Below are 12,866 nucleotides of genomic sequence, written 5' to 3' on the forward strand. Positions count from 1 at the left end.
CTGGTGCCAAAAGAAAAAAAAAAAAAAAATATATATATATATATATATATATATATATATATATATAATTTTTATTAAGTCCCAAAGGGGAAAATAGAATATCATAAAAAGTAAGATTCTTTCCTTTAATAAAATGACAAAGAAGAATATGATTTGTTTTTACACACACACACACACACACACAATTTGGTGATATTTTATATACATAATTATAATGGCTCTTTTTAATATTTTGTACTAAATTTGGAAGGTGAGAAGTTTTCGCAGTGCTTATGTGCATGGTCTCTCTCTCGCCCAGCAAGGAGGTCCACAGAACAAGATAGAGTGTGGCTGCAAAGTTGCTAGACCTCTGGAGACCAAGCAGGAAGCAGGTTTGACTTTATTGTGCACTTACCATGTACATATACTTAGGAAGTAGCTAAGCAGATTACAGGCAGCCACCAATGCAATGTCTACTAATTGTCCCCACAAAGACCAATCCAGGAGTGGGCCCTGGAGCAAGCACAGGGACTGCAACACGTGGCCTCAGGCCCAGGGCTGTGCCTAAGGGTAAGCCTGCCAATCCTGCGCCTAGATCCAGGGGAATGGCCTGCCACTCAGATGCCCTTAATATATGCCATGTATGCAGTACTCCATGCACTTGTCCCCACACCTATGAACTAGGGGCTGCTCCTCAGTGCCCAAGAGAGAGAGGTGGTGCCTTGAGGTTTCTTTAGTCATTTCTTCCACCCCTTTCTTCCCATGCATAGCAACAGGAAAGGTGAGCTCTCTGGAAGTCAGCTTCTTCATTCACAGAAAGGAAATGAAGTAGTTTTGCTACTTTAGTTGCACACTGGAATCAGCAACCTAACATATTTAAAATCTTTTCACACAGACCACACTTCAGGCCAACTATATCAGAATTTTTGTGGGAGAGACACAGGCCTCAGAACCTTTTAAAATTCCCTAATACTAGGGTGTAACTCCATGGTAGAGCTCCAAAGAAACAAAAATAAAAATCCCCAACACTTCCAAAAGAAACAAGTGTGTGATGTGAGTATGGAGAAACAAAAGAAAGCAAGGACACATGTGACCTTGCAGGGACTACTTTGTCTTAGAGAACAGAGGCCTAAAGAGAAAGGTAGAGGGCTGGGGATGTGGCTCAAACGGTAGCGCGCTCGCCTGGCTTGCGTGCGGCCCGGGTTCCATCCTCAGCACCACATACAAACAAAGATGTTGTGTCCACCGAGAACTAAAAAATAAATTTAAAAAAAAAAAAAGAGAGAGAGAGAAAGGTAGATTAAAACCTACAAGAAAAGAAAGCCCAGCATGCTAAAGGAAAGAGAAGTGCCCAACACCCTTCCTGCTTATTCTTCCAATATCATGCACAACTGGGTCCACCTTATCACTTCCTGGTTGACACTAATTTAATCAATTTTTCTGTTCAAGCCAAACTGGACTTAGTCAATGATGAACTGTCTGTATGCCAAGTGTATCCCTGTGTAACTGATTGGGTAATGCCCAAAATTGAGAAATTGGGGAAGAATGACTCTGAAGATCACCAAGGATCCAAGATTGGAATGATTCCCATGCACGCACAGGAACCTGTGCAGATGACTGTTTAGTGCAGAGAGTAACTCAGGATAAGTGTTGTATCATGGCCATGGTTGATCAGGACTGAAAGATACTTGGAGTATCTTGTATATTTCTAAACCTAGGCACATGGAATGATGCCTAATGATTATGGAGCCCCCTCCTCAGTTCTAATTCTTATAAGACTAAGTTCTTCCACCTTCCCTTGACCAACTTTCTCTGTTGCCAGTTCATTAAACATGTTATATAGCATGAATTATTATTCTGTTCACTCATTTGTGCTATTATGAACTGAATATAACTGAATATGCTCTCCCTTTTCTTAAAGAATGAAATTTTACTTAGTTGCCCAGAGTGGCCTTGAACTCTGGATCCTACTACTATTTTCCTGAGTAGGTGGGATTACAAGTGCTATTGATGCTGTTTTAAAAATATTTTGTCTCACTTAAAATTTTGTTACATCTTGAAGCTGAGGCTGGGTCTGGGGCTCAGCAGTAGAGCACTCACCTAGCATGTGCAAGGTCCTGGGTTCTATCCTCAGCACCACATAAAAATAAATAAATTAAATAAATATATTGTGTCCAACTACCACAAAAAAATAAATATTTTTTAAAAGTTTGTTGTATCTTTTTTATAAATCAGATGCTCTGTTGGTTGCTCCCATTTAAAAAAAAATCCAATACTTTCCAATACAAAGTCAAAGTTGAGAACCACTGAAATGGAGGAGTGAGGCATGGAAAAATCTTTAAAGTCCCCATCCAGCTCTAAAAATTATATAACCTAATACTCCCCAAAGCTACATTTCTTCAATAATATTGATCATATGCTGTGTTCCAGGCACTCTGCTTGACATTAGAAATACCAAGAGGAGTTCAGCATTCTAAATAGTGTGGGGGAGGGGAATAGATCTCATGAAGGTATAGACAGTATGCAACCCCTTCTTTTTATTTTTCAGCGCTGGGGATCAAGCCCAGGACCTTATAATGCTGAGCAAGTGCTCTCCCATTGAGCTGTATCCTCAGCCCAGCATTCAGTCCTACTTCAATGGAAGAAATGAAGTGGTTAGTTCTTATAGGTGGGAAAGAAACTCAGAGAAGAACTTGAGCCAGATCTTCAAGGATAATTTGCTACTTAATAACAATAAGGCAAACAGGTTGTGGTAGCACACACCTGGAATCCCAGTAAGGTTGAAGCAAGGATAGCAAGTTTGAGGTCAGCCTCAACAACTTAGAAAGGCCTTCAGCTTAGTGAGACCCTGTCTCAAAATTAAAAACAAACAAAAAACCAATTTTAAGGGCTGGGGATGTCAGCTCAGTTGGGTTCAATCCCCAGTACCAAAAATAAATAAATAAATTAAAAACAACAGTAGGGCAGAGGTAGTGGAGGATGAGGGAAGGATATCTGCAGAAGTCCAATACCCTGGTGTCTAACATTTACACATCAAGTTGTTGCTATGATTAAATGGGAACCTCCTTTTTGTAACACCTGAACCACTTCCCTGAAGCTTTGGTTATGAAGAAGGAAACGCCTCAAAGGCAGTGCGATAATGCAATAAATAACGACTCCCATTTATGAGGTGGTACTATGGCCACCCTGAGCTAAGCACTGATGTTACAAGTTCAGTGACTTCTGATCACACATGCAAGCTGCCTTGGAATATTCAAAAGTCATGGTGTGGCAGATGATTTGGGCTTTTTCTATGTGATCCTGGCTTTGAGGTAGGATCAATAAGTCACAAAAAGGCAGATTTCAACTGATCTTAGGGAAAATCCAGCAAAATGGCTATACTCTGATGGATTGAATTACTTCTGGACAAAGTAATTCTCCATTTTTTAACATCTTAGTACTTTTCTTTGTAATAGATCCAGAACCTCAACAAGCCAATGTGGCACTTAAAGCAGCTCCAGTGGGATATGGCTGATCCAAGGTTTATAGTCCCTTCTTATGGACACAGAGCAAGACTGGTACCCAGACCGCTCCTTCCAGCTGTCAGCTCCTTGGCAGGGTGGCTTCTTGCCCCCCACCATTCATCTATGGAGTCAACCAATCCATGTGCTTTTTTCTCTGAGTAGCATGCTTTAACATGTATATTTTAACTTCAAATTACAAATAATTTTATCTCTGGGCACTGCCTCAGTCCCCAATTTATACTTAACATTTTGGGTAATAGCCTGCCATTCATCATCTTAATCAACTTACAGATTTAAACTTCAGTGTATGTTTGTGTGTTCATCTGTACATGAACACATGTATGTTCTAATACAAATAACTTCCTGTTTCATTATTTTTATATTCTGAACCAGGAGAGAGTAGAAAAGGGAAAGCCTCCAGAGAACTGAAAATTCTCTTTTTTTTTGGTCATCATTATACCCCACTTGAAGGAGTCTATAACCCCACAACTTATAGAAATGTTAAAGAGTCTCCAATAGTGGATTGGGTGATTGAATTAGATGAACTGTAATTGGGTTCCCAAGTCTAAGAATCTGATTCTCTGATAATTAACTTGAATTGAAATCACCTTTCAAATGTGACTGTTTTCCACATCTGTCCTTCAGTCACAAGTTATAAATCATCTTGTTTGGCCCACTAGGATCAGTGAGTAAGAAAGAATGGAAATTAGAAGACAAATAAAGCCAGGGCTGGGGTTGTGGCTCAGTGGTAGTGCTCTTGCCTAGCATCCGTGAGGCACTGGGTTCAATTCTCAGCACCACATACAAATAAATAAAATAAAGGTCCATCAACAACTAAAAAATATTTTTAAAAAAGACAAATGAAGCCATTGATTGTTTGTTTGCAGCCAATATACAAAATGAGTAAGACTCCATCCCATGCTCAGAAAGTGTCCAGTGGGGGACATCATTTCCCAACAATGTGGCAAAATGATAAAAGAAGGTATGTCCAGTGTGTCATGAGACCCACAGAAGAGACACCCAGCCTATATGGGGTGGGTTTAGAATGTAGGATTTGAAATTTATCTGGAGAAAATGATTACTGTGATGGCTCTTAAAATAATAGCATTTACACTGATATGGACAGGGAGATATGAGACATCAGAACAGTGTTGTGTGTGGAAAGGGAAATTTTACTTTAGAACAGAAAATCAAGGCCAGCCTGGCTATGGACGTTCTTGTTAAAATCTACTGAAAGATAGGACTGGAGAGGTAACTCAGTGGTAGAGCACTTGCCTGGCAAGAATGAGACCCTGTATTTGCTCCCTAGCACTGCAAAGAAATAATCAACAAAAATCTAATTAAAGACATATGTTATTTAAAGACATATGATATGTCTTGAGTAAACATCTAGAAGTGGCATGTCTGAGTCATAAGTACATGTTGACATTATAAAAAACTGCCAAATACATTCTTGAGGTTGCATACATGCATCAAAACTCATCCCAGCTGGATGTACTGGTACACACCTATAATCCCAGCAACTCAGAAGACTGAGGCAGGAGGATAGCAAATTTGAGGGCAGCCTCAGCAACTTAGCAAGACCCTTCACAATAAAAATTAAAATTAAAATAAAATAAAAAGGACTGGGGATGTAGCTCATTGATAAAGTACGCTTTGGTACAATCCCCAGTACCAAAACAAAAACAAAAAAATTTATTCTACTGTACACTTAAAATATGTATATTTTATTGTTGATAAATTTATCCCAATAAAATTAATTTTAAAACAAGAGGGAAAAAAACTGCCAAATAGCTTTCCAAAGTAGTATATGATTATATATGCCCATCAGAAATATATAAAATTTGCAATGCCTTCATTTCTTCTCAATGTAAGTATTGTCAATCCTTTTCATTTTAGCCTCATGAGTAGTGAAACAAAAACAATATATATTTTGGTATCTACTTAAACTTGGGAACATTATATTATTATGGAAAATTCTAAACATTTACTAATGTATTAGATAAACCCATCCCCCAGCTTTGCTAGTTATCAACCAATACCAATCTGGTTTTATCTCTAAACCCATCTATTCTTTCCTCCCATATTTTGAAGAAAATCATAGGAATCATATTATTCCATCAATACATATTTTAGTACATATCTCTAAAATGCAAGGACTTTTAAAGAATCTAACTGAAATCCAACTCATTTAAAGAAAAAAATAAAATTGTCTTAATACCGGTAAATATTCATTCAATGTGCAAATTTCCAATAATTTCAATAATATCTTAAAGTTATCTCCAATAATTTCAATATCTTTTTGTGCAATGTTCACTCAAGCCAGAATCCAAATTAGTTACATATTGCAATCAGTTGCAATCAGTTCAATCCCCTCCTCTTTTATTCTTTGTAATGTCTTTGTTAAATCAATTTGATTGTTTGTACCTAAAGTTTCCCACAGATTGGATTTTGCAGATACATTATTTAAAACATTCCATTGTTTTCTGTATGTTCTGTAAATTATTATTTGAATCTATAGTTTAATCATGTTGAAGCTCAAAATTTTTGGCAAAACAACCGGATTCCTGGTATCAAATTCTTCTATGAGGAGGCATATAGTGTCAGCTGTCTCTTTTCTGTTGGCACTGTTGATGCTCAATATCCAGATCATTAATCGGTTTGAAAAAGTGGTGATGTTTCACCTATATTCTGTATGAATTTATGTGTTAGGATACTTCTACAAAGAGAAACTCTCCCTACTAATTGATTATTTGCACAAGAGCAAAGTAAGTAATTAACAGAATGAAAAGTCGATCTGCAGAGTGGAATAAAATATTTCCAAACCACATACCTGATGAAAGGTTAATTTCCAAAATATGGATAAAATTTCTGCAATTCAGGAGCAAAAAAAATGTTTATAATGTCAAAAGGCTTGAACAAATAGTCTCTAAAGAAGATATATAAAGCCAGGCACAGTGGTGCACACCTGTAATCCTCAGTAGCTGGGGAGGCTGAGGAAGGAGGATTGTAAATTCAAAACCAGCCTCAGCAATTTAGTGATGTCCTACCCTGTCTTTAAATTAAAAAAAAAAAAAAAGCAGGAGTGGTGGGGTGGTGGTGGAAGGATGTTGAACTGTGGTCAAGCACCCCTGGGTTCAATCCCTGGTACCAAAAATATACAAACAAAAAAACACAACAACAAAAAGGAAGATATGTGAATGACCAACAAGTCTATGAAAAGAGGCTTACCATCATTAAGATGCAAATCAACTTCATGGATATTATACTTGTGAGGAGGGTTTTTTTAAAAAAGATAGTGTTGGGGAGATTGTGGAGAAATTGGAACCCTGGTACAGTCCGTAGGAATGTAAAATGGTTCAGCAGCTATGGGAAACAGTATGGATATTCGCACACAAAAAAATTAAAAATAGCAGGAGTCAAATACAATGGTGCACTTATAATCCCACAGACTTGGGAGCCTGAGGCCAGAGGATAGCAAATTTGAGGCCAACTTTAGCAACATAGAGAGAACTTGTCTCAAAATAAAAAAAGACAGGGGATGTAGCTCAGAGGTGAAACACCCCTGGGTTCAATCCCCTGTACCAAAAAAAAAAAAAAAAAAGGATCAGAAGTTTAAGGCCAACCTCAGCAACTTAGCAAGACACTTTCTCAAAAAAGAAAAGAAAAAAAGGATTGGTGTTGTACTTCAGGAATAAAGAGTCCTTGGATCAATTCCCAGTATAGATAAATAAATAAATTTTTAAAATAAAAATATTTTGAGATAGGGTTTCACTAAATTTCTGATGGTTGGCCTCTAAATTGAGATCCCCTGCTTTAGCCTCCTGTGTCACTAGGATTATAAGTATATAGTACTGTGCCTGGCTTAAAGTCAAATCTTCATGCCTACTATCAGACAAGCTATCCCATCTGGCATTTAGATCCCATCTTCTGGGAAACAATCTGACATGTTGGGGAACTTGTATTTTAAACTAAGAGATATACAAAGCAATTCATTAAAACTATCCTATCAATGAAATTTACACTACATTAAGGCTAAATTACCTTCAGTCTAGCATGTTTTTATATTATGCTCTATATTTTTATGTGAATATTTGTCAAGGTGTATGTTATAGTGCCCGGAGCACTTGTTCCCTGAACTAAAAAAGAGTAAGGCCAAAATAGAACCAACACATAGGTGGGTAGGAGGATAAAATAGAAATGACTATGGAAACTACTAAGGGAAATAAGAAAACCAGAGCTTAAAGCAAGCCATAAACCACAGCTTTCTGAGATGATAGTGGAGAACATCTGTTTACCAGTAAATTGCACTGCCATTTACATGAGAGAGTACATTTAATGGCCAAAGCATTAAGATCACTGAGGGGTGACATGTTTTGTTTGTAGTAATGTGTGACTGCACAGCCTTTTCAGCCAGCACTCATGTCCAACAGGAGTAGCCCTGTGAGCTCCCTCCCACTGCCTTAAGTTTTCCCTGTTGAAGCTTGTGCCTAATAAACAAAACAAAGCTGCTGTGGAGAGTCTGTCCATCTGTGTTATCTGTTCCAGGATAGCAGAGCAAGTGGAAGACTCTCCTTGTAGATATTTAACACTGAGGAGCCATGGGGTCTAAAATCATGAAAATAATAGCCAAATGACTTTGAGTTTGTATGGTTATTTCAGTCATCATGTAAAAGAGATCAAACTAGAGAGAACTGTCCTAATACACCTTGACTAATAAATTGTCAGTGTTTAAACAACAACCACATTATAAAATGGAAATTAGCTGTTAGGATCAAGTCATGTATTCTTGAAAATTTAGAAAGCACAACCCAAAGAATAACCGAATAGATTTTATAAAATTGACTATAAGGTGATAGGTTCTATTGTCTTACACAAGTTGGGGATTTTATATAAAGAAGAAAGAAAGAAAAATACTTATATCTTATTTTTGAATGGAAACTAAATAAAAAATAGTTCAGTGGCTTGATTAATTTTAAAAACCTCACACAAAACACTAAACAAACTGGAAATTTGCATGTATATGCAAACAGATACACATACATGTGGAACAGAGACATTAGAATGAGAAGCTATACAAATGTTGACTTCTTTAGTTGAACATGAGAAAAATGGTTCTGGATTTTCTTCCCACTTTAAAAATACATTTTAACATATGTGAGGTAACTTTGCAGTTATAACATGCTTACATCAGAGACCAGGGATTGAACTCAGGTGTACTCAACCACTGAGCCACATCCCCAGCCTATTTTGTATTTTACTTAGAGACAGGGTCTCACTGAGTTGCTTAGCATCTTGCTGTTGCTGAGGCTGGCTTAGAACACGAGAGCCTCCTGCCTCAGCCTCCCAAACTGCTGGGATTATAGGTGTGCACACCCCATTATAACAGGCTTTTGACCATGTTTTATCAGCAGCCCTCCTCTAATACATGACAGGATACATTTCTGAGGCTGGCTTTAAACTTGTGATCTTCCTGCCTCAGGAATAGCTGGGATATCTTTCTGAATAGCTGGGATAACAGGTGTGCACCAATGCATTCAGCTTAACATGTATTATTTCCTTCAACTTTCACAAAGATCCTTTCAAGGAGGCATTATTATCATCATCCTCATTTTACGGATGAGGAAAGAATAAGAGAAATTAGTGGATTTGCTCTTATAAAGCTTCAGAGACCAGAAGACAGCTTCTAAGACCTCATTATTTTTCTCAGGCCAAATGTAAAGAGAAATTTGTTCATTGCTTTTCTTTGCCCTCTGGAAAACGTTTCTGAAAGGTGAAGATGGATACTGCTGCCTCAATTAAAAAGAAAACACACACACACACACACACACAAGGGGCAATAAGATGCAAACCCAGGAGCTTGGGTTATGGAAGTGAAAAGGAATTTTCAGTTGCAGCCTTCCTGTTATTAATTTTTTTATTTAATTGTATAAATTATGGGATAGAGTGTGATAACACAAGTATATTGGGGTTAGTGATCAAATCAGGGGAGTTAACATTTTCATCTCTTTAAACATTTTTAAATTTTTATTAACATAAAAATTATACATATTTATAAAGTACAGTGTGATATTTTAACACATGTATATAATATACAATATGTACTACAGTTGGGGTTAACCAGGTCAGTGGTAGAATCCCCTGCTAGTATGCAAGATCTCTAGGTTTCCCAGGACAGTAAAAAACACACACACACACACACACATATATATATAATATATAAAAATTATAATATATATTATGTAATATTACATATAATTTATAAACACACACACACAGAGTATGCACTGATCAAATCAGGGTAATTGATCTCCTGATCATTATGTTTGAATTCCTCTTTTCTAGTTACTCACAAAATATATAATAGGTTATTGTGAACTATAATGATTTCCTTTCTGACATTTTTAAGTATCCTTGTCTGCCAGGAATCACTCACTCTATAATGCTTCATATTGTGAATTCTGAGTCCAAGGCATCTCGTGCTGACTGCATGTGTGACTGGTAGGAGAGAAATGAGTTTAGATTTGCCCTGATGTGTGCATAAAAGGTGACAGTATTTACGGAGGAAATGCTTTCTGTGGAGCACTGTTTTCTGTTACATAACTCATGAAATGCTTACCATGCATATTTGAGGCATGACAATATCCACATTATTCAGAGAACACTGAGGTACAGAAGGGTTGAGCAACTTGTCTGAGATCTCACAGCAAATAAACATCTTAGGTGTAGCTAGGGGCTGCAGACTTGGTCAAGAGTATGCCCAGGGTCACCCTCACTAGACAGCCTCCATCACCATTGTCAAGGCCACCCTACATCACTACAGCACTTCTTAATGTTGGCCTGGACTTGGGAGTGCACATCCCAGGAGAAACTCGCCTCAGGACCTGAACTTTGATTTCCAAATCCTTGTTTACTGATGAATTTCCAAAAAGTAGCTAGACACAAAATCTGGGCATCGAGGGCTTCCTAACCTCTTCCAACCCTTGATCCAGAATGCGTGTGGGCACTTCTGCTCTCTATAGCAACCATCAGGGAAGCAGACACTTCAAAGGCTTACAATTGTTCAAGAACTCTCGGATGCTTCCTTGGCTGCTTTTCTAGTGAAGCTTTTCTAGTCACTGGTTCCTGCTCCCAGAAACCAGGCCTGCGGTTGCTCGGTTGCTGGTGCTACTGGCCCTGTACTCCTTGCCAGCTATGTCTAGGTGATCTAGCCTTGTCCAACAGCCTGCCTGGCTAAGACTCTGCTTCTCCAATTCTCACTACACAAATGATCCAACCTGTTGGCTGAAAAAAGCTCCAAGGCCCAAAGTCTGGGGAGTCCAGGGCTTCTCCCAACACCTTGACATTCCCTGGTAACTATAAGCTCCTTTAGCTTCCTTTTCTTCAAAGAATAGGGGAGACGAAACTGAAGGTGGCCATGGGTCTAGGAGTGCCATAGGACCAAAAACCAATGTTTCCTTTCCTTTCCTTTTTTTTTTTTTTTTTTTTTTTTTTTTTTTTTTTTTTAATATTTATTTTTTAGTTCTCGGCGGACACAACATCTTTGTTGGTATGTGGTGCTGAGGATCGAACCCGGGCCGCACGCATGCCAGGCGAGCGCGCTACCGCTTGAGCCACATCCCCAGCCCTCCTTTCCTTTCTTGAAAGAGAAAAGAGGAAGAAGAGGAGAGGAGAGGAGGAGGAGAGGGGAAGAGGAGGAGAGTGGAGGGAAGGAGGAGGAGAGGGGAGGAGGAGGAGAGGAGGAGAAGGTGGCGGAGAAGAAGAAAAAGGAGAGGAAAAACAACACTTCTGGCCACATAAGGCCACTAATGCCAGGACCATGTAGTTCCAGTCTGAAAATCTGTAGAGACCAGCAGGAGTACTCCTTCTAGGCGCCAGGTGCACTTTGTTTGGGCCCACGGTTTTGTGTCCCTTCAGGGCCTGCGAGGCAATTGCCTGGACGAGTTGAGGCACCTGGCAGGACTCTGCGCAGTGCTAGGCGCCAGGCTGGCCGCTGCTACCGCAGTACTGTGCACAGCTCTGCGATGCGCGGGATTTCCACATGGTTTCCCGCGTCTGCCAGCGGGGAAATGAATGGTTGTCTGGGGACTCTCAGCAGGACAGCTCACCACTTTTAGGGACTAGTCCTTGAAGGACTCCCACCCGCCAGCTGCCCTTCTAGCCTCAGTAACACACCAGCCTTTGTAGGGAAAGTGCAGGTTTCAGTGGCGAGTGGAGCACAGACGTCAGGAGTGCGACAATTACACCACGAGGCGGCCAGGACTCAGAGATCGCAAGTGATCATCCTTGTTTCTCAGTTTTGAAAGTGTGGAAATTTCCATACACAAATTTATGTGGGTTCAATCTTTACCCTAAGCTGCCAAATACCTACTAAGAGGACACTGGCAAGTGAAACTTGATTGTTTTTAAAGCTGGCCAGGAGCAAATTTGTTGGGAGGCTTTCAAAAGCCGCCTAAGGATAGGCTTAGTGACACTCGCCTGTAATCTTAATGACTCCGGAGGCTGAGGCAGAAGGATCACATAATAGAGGCCATCCTGGGCAACTTAGCCAGATCCTGTCTCAAAATAAAATAAAATAAAATGGACTGAGACTGTAGATCAGTGGCATAGAATTCCTGGGTTCAATCCCCAATACAGTGAGTGGCTCAGTGGTGGAGTGCTTGCCTAACATGTTGGAGGCATTGGGTTTGATTCCCAGCACCACATAATAAATATCTAAATAAATAAATAAATAAATAAATAAAGCCATTGTGTCCATTACAACCAAAAAATATTTTAAAAATAAATAAATAAAAAACAGAAGGTGACTTTTCCATGCAGGCTTAATCCTGCACTCCCTGCACTGACTAGAGCAGCCAGTGTCCCCAGCCTTCCAGGATCAGCCCCTCTCGCCATCAGCAACTCCCCATACCCCACTGGTCTGAGGAACTAGCATCTGGCATTCCAAAAATCAAATGCTTTAGGGGTGTGTTTCTGTGGGCCCCAAGAGGCTTACCTGGCCAAACTGAGGGAGCAGCACTGTTTCTAGCCAGTGCCCTTGCCTCCCCTCCCCATCCTCGAAACCCCCCATAACTTCTTGCTTTTTTATTTTGTTTTGTTTTTTGCTTTTATTTTTCAAAGCATTGCAAATATTTTTTTATATATGACAGCAGAATGCATTACAATTCTTATTACACATATACAGCACAATTTTTCATATCTTGGGTTGTATACAAATTATATTCACACCAATTTGTGTCTTCATACATGTACTTTGGATAATAATAATCATCACATTCCACCATCATTTCTGACCCCATTCCACCTTCCTTCCCCCTCCAACCCCTCCAACCCCTCTGCCCTATCTAGAGTTCCTCTATTCCTCCCATGCTCCCTCTCCCTAGC

At 39.3% G+C, this 12,866-nt stretch overlaps 1 pseudogene; it reads left to right on the forward strand.

The window, feature by feature from the left end:
* The first annotated feature begins 1,038 nt into the window (after positions 1-1,038).
* On the forward strand, positions 1,039-1,660 carry LOC113194539 (rRNA-processing protein FCF1 homolog; annotated as a pseudogene).
* The last annotated feature ends 11,206 nt before the right edge of the window (positions 1,661-12,866 follow it).

This window comes from Urocitellus parryii, chromosome 1 (assembly GCF_045843805.1).
Source record: "Urocitellus parryii isolate mUroPar1 chromosome 1, mUroPar1.hap1, whole genome shotgun sequence".
Taxonomy (NCBI): Eukaryota; Metazoa; Chordata; class Mammalia; order Rodentia; family Sciuridae; genus Urocitellus; species Urocitellus parryii.